This window comes from Plecotus auritus (genome assembly GCF_963455305.1).
Source record: "Plecotus auritus genome assembly, chromosome: 6".
Taxonomy (NCBI): domain Eukaryota; kingdom Metazoa; phylum Chordata; class Mammalia; order Chiroptera; family Vespertilionidae; genus Plecotus; species Plecotus auritus.
The window spans coordinates 170,851,518-170,864,910 of record NC_137773.1 but is presented as its reverse complement, the minus strand read 5'-3'; the positions used below and the strand labels follow the sequence as shown (position 1 = coordinate 170,864,910).

The window sequence follows — 13,393 nt, the reverse complement described above, 5'->3', positions numbered from 1 at the left end:
TCCGATTAAACCTTATTCATTTTTAATACACTGACCTACAGCCATTTAAACACGAGAAATATGAAGCCTCTTTGCAAATGACTATTAGTTTAGCCTTATTGATCTGCAGCAAGCAAAATCTCAGAGTAATATTTGTAAATGTAAAATTTTATTAAAATTCACAGCTATTATGAAGACTATCAAACTGGGCAAGACCAGCCAAATCGCGTAACCCATCATCACTGCACAGTTAAATTATGAGCCTGCCACGCTGTAATCTTTCATATGTGCCTCATCAGGTATCTTCTCAGCATTAATGACTTAATGCACAGTGATTTTTTAAAATCATCTTTAACTTTAAAAAGTGTAGGCACCCATCACCCAATGGAATCTAGGCACTTCCCCCATTAAACCTCGTTTAAAAATGTCATCTACTAGAAGAATTTTTCCATGCAATTTAAGAGAAAATAGCCTTGATTCAAAAGTGACTTCGTTTCTAAATAGTCCTTTAGTCCAAGGATCAGTAAACTTTCTTCTGTAAAGGGTCAGACAGTAAATATTTTAGGCTTTGCAGGCCACACGGTCTCTGTAGCAACTACTGAACTCTGTCACTGTAATGGAAAAGCAGGCAAAAATAATACAGAAACGGGTAGGCATGGCTGTGTTCCAATGAAATTTTATTTACAAAAACGGGCAGGATGCCATGTTTGGCCCACAAGCTATAATTTGCTGATCCTGATTCGGTTTAAAAATCAGATTCCTTAATTTCATTGGAATTTGCTCTGTATGATAAACTGCAGCACTTAAGCATGTTCCCCTCGTAGATATGCGCTGTTTGTCTATTTCACACACTATGCCAGGTGGATGGAAAGGGAATTTATCACCTGGCCTCCCTCAAGCTTGTCTATGATAATATATTGATTAAAAAATAAAAAATAAAAAGTCTGTGAGACTAGCCCCAAAAAGATCACAGTGTTTACAAATATGTGTTAAGGGAAAGTGCGATACAGAGCGAGTTCCCAAAGACTGAAGCTTGAGAAAGCCCTACCCCTGTATCAAGCAAACTGAACGTGATTATTTCTATAGGTTCAATATGGGGGAGAGAAAAGGTTTTAACTACAAGCGTTCAATTCATTTACATTCTCTCACTTTCCTGGGCAACGGCAGGCTCAGATCTGAGTATGAAGCTCCTTGCCCCACGGCAGGGCAGAACGGGAAAAGCAGAGACTCAAGACTAAGCACAGCTTCAGGCCAGCACCTTCCCGGTTTTCCTTCTTAGCTTCCCAGATGTTCACAGTCTCTTTTCCTACATTGGTCTTTTTACATTTTTTCTAATAATACATACTCTCACTAGGCCTGGGCTGACATAGCCAAGCTCATGCATATCAGAGTTGCCCTAGCAACCAAAGACAAGGAAGTCACAGGGACAGACACCACTGCTTCTCCACTGGTACCTGGAAGGTACAGGTCCCTCCAGCACAGTCACCCCAACATCAGATCTAAGCATCCACTCCCAACACCAGACTTCTCATAACAGTATCTTAAAATACAGCCCTAGCCAGTGTGGCTCAGGTGGTTGAACATCGTCCCGTTCATCGAGAGGTCACCTCTTTGATTCCTGGTCAGGGCACCAGCCTGGATTGCAGACTCAATCCCCAGTAGGAGGTGTGCAAGAGGCAGCCAACAGATGTTTCTCTCTCATTGATGTTTCTCTTTCTCTCTTTCCCTCTTCCTTCCTCTCTCTCTAAAAATCAATTAAAACATATTTTTAAATAAAATATATTCTATTATTAACATACTAGAGGCCTGGTGCATGAAATCTGTGCACGGGGGAGGGAGGTGTGTCCCTTAGCCCAACCTGCACCCTCTCCAATCTGGGATCCCTCTCACAATCCAGGACTGCTGGCTCCCAACCGCTCGCCTGCCTGCCTGATTGCCCCTAACTGCTTCTGCCTGTCAGCCTGATCACCCCCTAACCACTCCCCTGCCAGCCTGGTCACCCCTAACTGTCCTCCCCTGCAGGCCTGATCGCCCCCAACTGCCCTCCTGTGCTGGCCCAGTCACCCCTAACTGCCCTCCCTTGCCAGCCTGGTCACCCCTAACTGCCCTCCCCTGGAGGCCTGGTTGCCCTCAACTGCCCTCTCCTTCTGGCCTGGTCACCCCTAACTGCCCTCCCTTGCCAGCCTGGTTGCTCCTAACTGCCGTCCCCTGCTGTCCTGGTTGCCCCCAACTGCCCTCCCCTGCAGGCCTGATCCTCCCCAACTGCCCTCTCCTACAGGCCTGGTCACCCCTAACTGTCCTCCCCTGCAGGCCTGGTCCCCCCCCCCCCCAACTGCCCTCCCCTGCACGCCTGGTCCCCCCCAACCACCCTCCCCTGCAGGCCTGGTCCCTCCCAACTGCCCTCCCCTGCTGGCTTGATTGCCCACAACTGCTCTCCCCTGCCGGCCTTCTTGTGGCAGCCATCTTTTACCACATGGGGGCGGCCATCTTGTGTGTTGGAGTGATGGTCAATTTGCATATTACCTCTTTATTATATAGGATGACTACATCAACAACCTCAATTCAGTCTTTAAAATCACAACGCATGCTCCTTCGGGTCTCTACAGGATGAGCAGGCTGACCTGAACCACCTCTGAAGCCTCTTTTAACTAAATTCTAACACTACAGTCCTTACATTCTTCTGAAAACAAGCAATCAAAACAACTTTGCTCTTTGATTTGACTAAGGGGCAAATCATTTAGGGCCACATCTGGTAAATAAAAAGGGAACCCACACTGAATAAAGCTACTTTTCATTAAAAAGATTTCTATGACATTTTCTGTGATTCATGGACCAACCCCAAATGTAACTCCAAAAGAACGCTAAAGCAAGGACTGAGTGAGAGTGGCTGTAAACACTGGCCACTATGGAAGGCACTTTCTTGCAGACGGTGAGAAGTGAGCAGAGATGAGCCTACTGGGTATTGACTGGCATCTTCTTAATTAAAAATTATAAAACAGAGCATACCCAAGGGTGTCACACATAGTATTGTTGCGTTGACATTTTTGTTCCAGTTCTGGGTATACATATAGGGTGGGGCAAAAGTAGGTTTACAGTTGTTTGTATGGAAAATAATACAATAATTAAGAAATAATAATATAAGAATAAACTCTGTTTTGTATACTTATAACTATAAACCTACTTTTGCCCCACACTGTGCACTGGGTAGTGATGTAAAATTTTTTTTTTAACCACGAGTTGCAGATAAAACATCTGAAATCCACACACTGCAGATTGCTGTGGAAACAAGTCATGTGCCTTCAATACGTTCTGAACATTTCATTTTTAAACTCAGACTCCTCACTGGAAACCTTTCCACTCCTCCCAACGAGTGGCCCCTGCCTGCAGTGCTCCAGCTCCGCTCTGAGCCGTGGGCACTCAGCTCCCCCGACTGGACACTGGGGGCCGCTCCGGGGTCAGGCCTCTGCAGACAGGAAGGACCAGGCTTGCCTCTAAAGAAAGCTGATGTGGCCGACTCTCAAGGAGTTGTTCAGGCAGCAAGTCTTCAATCATCAGAGCAGCCTGGATAATCATGATGCAAACGCTCTTCCTGTAGGGCTCTGCTGCGCTGGCCGCCACGCGTTTACATCAGCAGGACCCTTTTACTACATGAGCCTGTTAAATCCTAAATTCGAAAAGAATGAAATGTCTATGGTTTATGAAGAGCCTGGAGGACGGGAAGTAGAGAGACTTACCTGAAATTTTTTAACCCAAAACAAACAAAATAGGGATCTTTTTAAAATGTGCCCTAATCTTAAAAGGATTGTGAAGTATTAACCGCAATGCAGTACATTTTTCTTCCTTTATTGAGCTATCTCAGCACTGAGTCTCAGGGGCTCCAGAAGAGTACGCTGAGACATACACCTTCTCAAACATATTTCCTGGGACTACTTTACCGTGTGCGGTTATTTGGTGTTGTTTGGTGTGTGTGTGCTTTTCCTCTTCGTTACATCTCCAATAACCCTTCACAGCAGCACTAAATGACTGTTGGACAGAATAACGGGGAGAAGGGGTCGGAATCTTAAAGGCCATCTTGGAATTCTGCCCACCACAAGCCTGACCTTGCTCTCTACCCCAATTCCATCTTAACCCGCACCTCCTTTTTTTAAAGTCCTCACAGGATATGTTTATTGATTTGAGGGAGGAAGGGAGAGAAAGGGGAAGGCAGAGAGGGAGAGACAGGGAAGGGTGGACGGGTGGAGGGAGGGAGGGAGGGAGGGAGAGAGGAGGAGAGAGGGGGAGAGAGAGAGAGAGACCAAGAGAGACCGACCCTGACTGGGGACTGACCGGCAACCTAGGTATATGCTCCGACGGGAATCAAACCCACAACCTTATGGTGCATGGGACTATACTCCAACCAACTGAGGCATCCGGCCAGGGACACCCCCTCCTTTTTAAAAAACAATTCATATTTGTTTCTTTAAATTAGCTGCTTCTGGCCAATTATGTGGAAACCCAAACAGATGCTGGACTGATAAAAACATTTCCCCGAAGTGCTGCTTAGGAGATTTAGAGTTTGTATTTGTCCCTCACAGAGCGCTAGATGGAAAACAACGCTCTTTCATTTCTTATGACTTACATACTTTGCCAGCCTGGTAGACCAACAACAGTCATTTTTAAATAAAAAAATCTCTAACATCAGCTGAATTTCAAATTATTGGTTCAGTGAATCAGCTTCAAACAGAAATGGTTTCATAATGTTTCGCTATAGCATGATATTGTATCTACCCTGAAAGCAATAATATTGGTAACATTTCTCTTTGAAATGTCTGCCCTTGCCTGCAATGTTGCCTAATTCTCTTGCAGAGACCTGCGGAAGTTTCCCCAGTAAAGGTACACATATAAAAAATTATTTTTCACACAAACAAGGAGGGGGGTGGGGTTGAGAGTTTAGCAGCGTTAGCACATAGAATTGTTAGATCTGGTTATTTTACAAAGATCTATAGAATCCTCCTTATGGGCAGGCATTCTACTTCTTCCCTGAGGAAGTTCACACCCCAGTGGGCAAAAAACATATACGATACAAAAATAATCCAAGTTATAAAGCTGAGGTCTTAGAATTAAGTTAGAAAATGAGGCTACTCCGGAATGCACCCCCGAGGTATGAAATCTCCCACTGCCTAAAGTAGCATGAAAAAGATCATTTCAGTAAGAGAAACTACGGTTAAGTGAAAAGCAAGTGTTTTTCCCACGGAAAGGAGACTTTAGATGGAAATAAAGGAACTGTATGTTACATTAGCAACTCTGCAAAACGCTTTTCTACCTATTACCTCGACAGATGCCCAATCCAGGCCTGTGGTGATGCACGGAGCGAGGCCACGAAACGCTCCTATCACAGGAAGGGCGGCAGGTGAGACGGAAGAGCTGGGCCGCTCGTTTACACTCGCCCCTGCCCTCTCCTACCTCCAAGTGCTGCAGGGCGTCTGAGAGTCCTGGGCTGTCAAGGGCTTTCGGGGAACTGCTCCTGCATGGGCACCCACACTCTTGTTACCCAGGGGGTTGTGGACTGTCACTAACGTTAATGTCTGGGAAGAACCACCAGCCGGCCCGGCCGGCGTGGCTCAGTGGTTGAGCGTCGATCTATGAACAGGAGGTCCCAGTTTCTGATTCCCAGTCAGGGCCCACGCCCAGGTTGCAGGCTTGATCCCCAGGAGGGGGCCTGCAGGAGGCAGCCGATCAATGATTCATCACTGATGAGTCTGTCTCTCTCTCCCTCTCCCTTTCTCTCTGAAATCACTAAAATATATTTAAAAAAACAAAAACTAACCACCAGCCTGTGTGTGTGTACTTAATGAATCGATGTCTTCCTAATTATAGAAAATAATTAAAAATCGTAATGATTTTCTATAACTACTTACATAAAGTTATTTATGTAAAATATAGAAATACAGAAGCATAAAATATATTTTATAGAGTGTTATGTTTGAAAAAATGGAAAAGCATTACAAGGAAAATACTATAAGAAAATCATTAATAAGTTTTGATGTACTATTTACTTGTCTTTTTTTCTATTCACATAGGTCACTCTTTCTTTTCTATTCATACAGGTCACGCTCATCGTTAGCCACTATTTGTGCATGTCCCCCATGTCACTCGGACAGCCTTGCCCCATTTGCTGTCTAATGACCCTTCGAGGCTAAGTCCATTTCCCAGGGAAAGACACCGAAGCTTCCTCTGGGGAGGTTAGCACTCAGTGTCGCTCACCAAGCCCATGATGGAGCTGGGATTAGAACTGGAATCTGCCTCATTTCAGAGCCTGTTAGAGACACGGTGTCAGGAGAGGGAGTGGGAGGAAGAGTTCAGATCGTAACACATATGTCGAGTGTATTAAAAACCTTTCCTTTGTCATTACATAGTCATCTCAAAGATGAACCCTTATACCGGCAGAGTTTTCTAGCCTACAGTGTTTTTAACCAGTCTCTTGGTGGACCCTTGTTCTCCATTTCTCATTAGTTCCTTAGAAAGCAAACCAGCGTAGTGGTGAAAGGATCACTCCTAACGCGCTCAGCTCTTCACTGGTCCTAGCTCCGTGCTTCTTCAGATGCAAAAGCACCGCCCGCTTCCCTCCGCGATGGTGAGGCGGGGACACGCGGCTGTGAGGGTAGCAGCCTGCACTCGGCCCGCAGAAAGCCCTCTGTGAGGACACACTCGCTGTCTTTACTGTTATCGTTTTAAACGTCTTAATGAACATTCCTGTACATAAATATTGGTGCGTATCTTTTACCATTTTCTTAGGATATATTCGTAGGAGTAGAATCAGCGAATATTTAAGGTTTAATACATACTGACAGCCTGCTTGTCACAAAAGATGGGCTAATTTATGGAAGTGCACGTTTCACTGGACTCTCAGCAGGTGCTATTCTAAACCTAACCCTTGTGGTGACCGGAGACTAGACTCCGGGTGGCGGGCACACGATGAGGCATACCGATGCAGTATTACAGAGCTGCACACTGAAATGGATGGGATGCTATTAACCAATGTTACCCCAATCGATTCCATTAAAACAGTATTTTCACTCGACCAGTTTGCTTTTTAAAATTATTTTAATGGAATTTTCTTTGATTACTAATAAATATGTGACGCTTTTTCATGTTTATTGTGAGAAATGGCCTTTTCATTCCTTTGTCCATTTTCCCTTTGGGTCTATTCTACTTTAGAGTGTCAAGATACTTAAAGACGTCTGTCGCCCAAAGCTGACCATTGTGTGTACTTTGCAAACAGCTGGGTTGTGCTGTATTTATGACTCCAAGCAGAAGGAAGACAAGCATGTGATGGTGCATTCTGAGGGTGCAAGGTGTCTCGGAGCATTACCTCACTGAAGAACCCCGCTTGGCCCACTTCCCTGCCTGGGTTTCTTCCCTATGTAACATGCGATGGCAAAGACCGCTAAGTGATAACACATGTTGGAGATGGTAATGGTGTGCCCAGGAAGTCACAGAACATTTGAAACTCAGACCACTGTTTAGTCTGGCAGCTCTCGTGCTCTTTAATTATTTGACAAAGGCCCTGTCTGTACAGCAAACACTGCAATATAGTCTGACCAATAGCTGCCTTCACATAAAATCAGAGAACTTGACATTGAAATGGAGAAGGACTTGGGGAGATGTGAGAAACGAACGGGGAGTCTATGCCTTAGGCTGCATGTTACACTCCATTCTGTTGGGCTTCACTTGTTCCAGAGTTGACTGACAGTGACAGATATATGCAAACTGTTGACAGGTAATGCACGACTTTATCAAACAACAGCAAATGTCTGCAGCACACTGCTGATTCTAAAGTGGTAAACTGTCCTGGTAAATCACCAAAAGGAAGTGCAAGCAATGCAACGGAACTGTGATGCTAAAACTTGCCAAATATTATCAAGGGATCGATTCTTTCAGACTTTAGAAGGTACGCTGATCAAATCAAGAGACTTTGATTATTATGTCTACGGTTAGGATGCCAGGAGCTGATGGCTTTGCTGGCTGTAATGCCCAATGTTTAAATGGTCAGGAAGCTTGAAACCTTGACCTTGACTTCCCATTCTGATAGCCCAGTCTAGACCTCCTGCAGTGAAATCACTATGGGACTTGAGCACTACAGGTTTTACAATGCTTTCACGCCACCTCCACAATGGCCACAGGCTTTGTAGAACAGTCTCTAGCTCTGTCTAGTGGCCTGGGAAGCTTAGGGCTCTTGACTGTGAAGCAGGAGGAGGAGATGGCCAGAGACCTGTGAGCCGCACCCACTGCCCACCCCTTCAGGGCTCTGGCAAGTTTCACTAGGAAAGACATGCAGAGTCACAGGCCCAAACGATGTCTCAAAGTACAGGTCTCAGCAAATAATGAGCAGGTGATAAAGTATGGCCAGCAGCATGGAAGACCTGAGATTTAACCACCATTCTAGGTACATATGTAGCAAGGAACTGGATGGCACCCACTTTAAGCAGGAGTTCAAGCAGAACACATAGGAATGCTCCAATAACATATACAACCCTAACTCATAAAACCCTGGCCCCTGAAGCCTGGAGGACCAGGCTAGAACCCACCTCTCAGGAGGGTTCCAGAGAGAACTGGGGGATCCAAACAAGTGAGTCCCTCTGTCCCAAAGAGCTAAACATAAGTCATAATTCTGAACATACTTAAATGATTTATTAGGGAAAATGTAACACTTTCCACAGGAAAAATGTCTTAGTCATTTTTTAAAAGGCAACTGTAAAAAGAGGAACTTGTTAAAATAATGACCACGATAATCACAATACTAACCATTTTTACTATTATCTTAAAATAGGAAACAAAGGACAATAATGAATGACAAGCTCCAAATAGAAATATGGAAATAACAAGGCATTAGTATAGTGTTAGTATCTATCTATCTATCTATCTATCTATCTATCTATCTATATAAAAGGCTAATATGCTAAGTGTCCTTACCACCGTCCAACTGGCCGCTATGACGAGCACTGACCACCAGTGGGCAGACGCTCAACACAGGAGCTGCCGAGCTGCAGTGACTTGGCAGCGGTGGTTCTCGGATGACGCACCCCGAAACCAGAGAGGAGGGAGCCCAATTCCTTGCAGCGCCGCGCAATTCCACCTGTGGCCATGGGTTATGTTGTTGCTGGGGCACTGTCGGCCCTGATTCTGGTTTACCGTACACTCGCATTTGCTTTCTACACCCTGTACTACAGCCAACTTTGCAGTGTCCTCTCACACTCAAGGACACCTCGGTGGATGTTGGAGAGCCAGTTTCGGCCCGATCCCTGCAGGCCAGGCCAAAGGACCCCCACCTGCCGGAGGGACCCAGCTCACTCCACAGATGCTTTTCAAGCCACAGCGGCGCCATCCCAGGTGTGACTGGCCAGGGAAGGACCGTGGGAGGTTGGCTCCAGGGCATGTCCAGCCCCTCTAGCCCAGTCCCGCCCTGCTGGCCACTTTCTAATTAATTTCCTTTCAATGTGCACAAATCCGTGCACCGGGTCACTAGTTGTTTCTATAAATATTATAAAAATAGGTAATTTCCAATTACCCAAGTAAGAATTTAAAACACGACCTTTTAATTCATTGCCTTATCACTTTTCAAGTCTTTTCTCACCCCACCCAGTTTCTAGATAGTTTTGTGACTACTAACTGCACCACCACTTCCCAAATCTCACTTTCAAGCATCCCAACTCCCCAGCTCAATGGCCCCCCCTCCACATGGCAGTGAGCTCTCACACTTCCCCTGGGGGGAACATTAAAGGAGGGATCCACTGGGGGTGCGGACATCCCCCTTTCTCCATCAGTTACCCATCCTGCAAGGTCAAGGGTCGGGGAAGCTTTTCCAGTAACCTGCCAGAAGTAAATACATTTGGCTTTGCAGGTCGCATGGTCTCTTTCAAAACTGCTCAATCGTTGTGAACACAAAAGCAGCCGCAGAAGATAAATGAACGAATCAGTGTGGCCGTGTTCCGGTAATATTTTATTTACAAAAACAGGTGGTCAGGATTTGGCCCACCAGCCTCTGTGCTAAATCATTCTCATCGACGAAACATCACTAAAATACCCCTCATCCTATAAACAAGCAAAAAAACACCTCTGACCCGTCGTCTCCCTATTTTTCAGCTGCCCTTTATAGCAAACTCTCCCTGGAATTATCGATCTTCTCAGTGTCCACCTCATCATTTCATCCCCAATGAACTCCCAGAGGCTTCTGTCCCCACGTGCCACTGGAAATAACCCCTACACAAGCTACTCCCACCGCCGACTGTAATGGTTCATTCTCCGTCCTCACCTTCCTGGCACTCTCAGCAGCATGTGGCATTGTCTTCATCCCCTGCCTAATGAGCATCCCTGGAAGCCAGCGGCCTGTTTCTTTAATAATGAAGCTGCATTGACACAGGCAGCCAACTCCCCCATGTCAACCTTGTGCGTGCCCTTTTAGAAGAAGCTCCCACCACCCTCTCCAAAACAGCTGACCCAGCCCCTCACTCTCCACTCGCTCACCCAGCTGCACTGTCCTCTGTACCACTCCTCACTGGCTGGAACTGCGGTTTTTTTCATTGGTTTCTTTGTGTACTGTCTATTCCCCCCGTGCAATCATCAGCTCCATGAAAACCGGGACCCTGTCTGTTTGTACACCTGGGTGAACAAAACTATTTGTGGAGTGACTTGCTGAGGGAATAATATTAACTTTTCTTGCAGGTAGAAAAATATCAAAGCTGATGTGCTCTCAAGTTCCAGGATTCCACGGTGGAAACAGACTCTGAAGAAGAGAAAAGCAGCAGACGACTTTTCTTGTGGGCAAGTAAAGAAACACGTTAGGGCCCTGACCGGTTTGGCTCAGTGGATAGAGCGTCGGCCTGCAGACTGAAGGGTCCCAGGTTCGATTCCGGTCAAGGGCATGTACCTTGGTTGCGGGCACATCCCCAGTGGAGGTTGTGCAGGAGGCAGCTGATCGATGTTTCTCTCTCATTGATGTTTCTAACTCTCTATCCCTCTCCCTCCTTCTCTGTAAAAAAATCAATAAAATATATTTTTTTTTAAAAAAGAAACAAACACGTTAGGGGGAATGTAAGGTAGCATTCTGTTAAAAACAATGATCTCCCAGCTCCTATTTAAGCACAGAAGGAAGGAACTGTGAATTGTTGCTGATTGCAGCCCCCGAAATACCAGGGCCACTCTGTCCAAAGACTTCAACTTGGGGACGAAAGGGGCCACATGCTGACCTGACAAGCTCAGGGGAGGCCTGCATGGCAGTCTGCAAACTCAGAGACCTAAAGGAACCACAAAGGATGGTCTGAAATTAAACTTGAACTAAACGCAGTTATGGTGGGCAGTTACATCCTAGGCTGGTATCTTCACTGACACGGTCAACCTTTACCTTAACTGAGCCTATCTGTCTTTTTTTCTTTTCTTTTTTTTTAATATATTTTATTGATTTTTCACAGAGAGGAAGGAAGAGGTATAGAGAGTTAGAAACATTGATGAGAGAGAAACATCGATCAGCTGCCTCCTGCATACCCCCTACTGGGGATGTACCCGCAACCAAGGTACATGCCCTTGACTGGAATCGAACCTGGGACCCTTCAGTCCACAGGCCGGCGCTCTGTCCACTGAGCCAAACCAGCTAGGGCCTATCTGTCTTTTTGCATCTATGATAACATACCCTTGAAATGTCTGGGTAACTTGTAACTTCCCTTTTTCTGGACCCCCTGGGGCACAACCAAATGTGGTGGGCGCCAAGACAGATCCCACAAATTCCTTCATTATCATGTTAGTTGTTCCTGCACCCACCTAAGTATGTGTCCATCATTTTACTTTTTATCCAATCCCACCTTTGCTTTATCCCACCTCCTTAATCTAGCACCAATGAATTTCATGTAACTCACCTATGTCCCTCCTTTGATTGCAATGTATAAATACAAATGTAACCCACCATTCTCCGGAGCATTATCTCAATTTGTTGAGGTTCTGCTTCCCAGCATATGTTGGCTCAAATAAACTCACAAAAATTCTTTACAGGTTTCAATGGTTTTTTTACATTAACAAACTAAATGCTGGTTTCTGACACATCGTGTAGTGAGTGGCTCAACAGACAAAGGGACTTCTCTGCCAGGCCTGGTGCCACTCTCTGAGGAAAGCTGTCGCTAAAGGTTATGTTATCATAGATGGGTATGTTATCATAGATGCAAAAAGACATGCAGGACACAGGAGGAAAACTGAAATGACCGGCCTCCAGCACACAGGGCTGGCGTGAGAAAACAGATTCAAAAAATTAACTTATTTCTAATGAGAGAGATTAACGGTCTCAGTGAACCCAACTGACGCCCGTAGAGTAAGGACAGGCAGTGAAATATTTACCAGGTCACCGTGACTTCAGGGGAAATGTCTGTGACCGTAAACAAGATAAAGGTAAACAAGGAATTCAAACAATTACTGTTGACTGTCCTCACAAATAAGTTTAAGAAAAACGGAATGCCTTGGATCAAACTCCTAAGGTCTTAGGTTGGTGTCCTTCCATAATTCTATCAGGAACAGAATTCAGGGGTAGGATGGGAAAATTAATTGAACACTCACTCCGGGAGTGCTTCTGTAAAAACTTAGCCGGGTTACTGTAGGAGTCCCAACGATGAGCTATACCCTGATGGGCACAATGAGGAGGGATTTCTACCCTGTGAGGGTGACTTACACCGTGAGCAGAGGAGGCTTTAAAACCTAGGAGGACGAGGGAAGGAAGAGGTTGAACTGAACCAGGATCCTGGATTATCTTACTAATCAGAACTGTACCAGGAGCTGCCACCGTGATGAAATCAGAGGAACAGGTGTCAGACCCTCATGATGGAAGCAGAGGGAAGCCCAGGAGCATTATGGGCTGGCTGCTCTCGGAGCCACGTGAGGCTGGAGATGACTGTGTGGAGGAACTGGACCACTCCTAGAGGTAGATGCAACACCATGACACTTAAAACAGTTCAACTTCAAAGGGTACTGTGATACCAACTGAGTTTCCTTTAAAAGGCGGCTCTGCAGAGAGGGGCAAAGAACTAGGCACCAGAAGGAGGTCTGGATCCCAAGTCTTGTTGCTTTGAATTGACCCTGGGGTTTGGAGCACAAATTCCCTCAAGGGCCTTCATGTCCTCGCTATAAAATGGAGACACGTCCAGGGTACTAATCACACCCTTTTGTTCTGTATTGCTAACTCCAGAGGGAATGCTTCCTCTCCCCTTTCCTCCCCCCACACCCCCCCACCCCGCCACCACCTGCTTTACATACACTCTGGGTCACTATTCCCCCGCCCTGACCACCCCCAGGCTAGGGAGCAGCCCATGCCCCCCAGAGCCCAGAGAAATTACTCAAACTAGCTAACCCTCAACCAGCTTACCCGCCCATCCACTCCTTCATTTGTAAACTACAATAA

At 45.9% G+C, this 13,393-nt stretch overlaps 1 protein-coding gene across 1 annotated transcript in view; it reads right to left on the bottom strand.

The window, feature by feature from the left end:
• Positions 1 to 13,393, bottom strand: part of ULK4 (unc-51 like kinase 4) — a 282,751-nt gene that overhangs the window by 156,961 nt on the left and 112,397 nt on the right. The window lies entirely within an intron of this gene.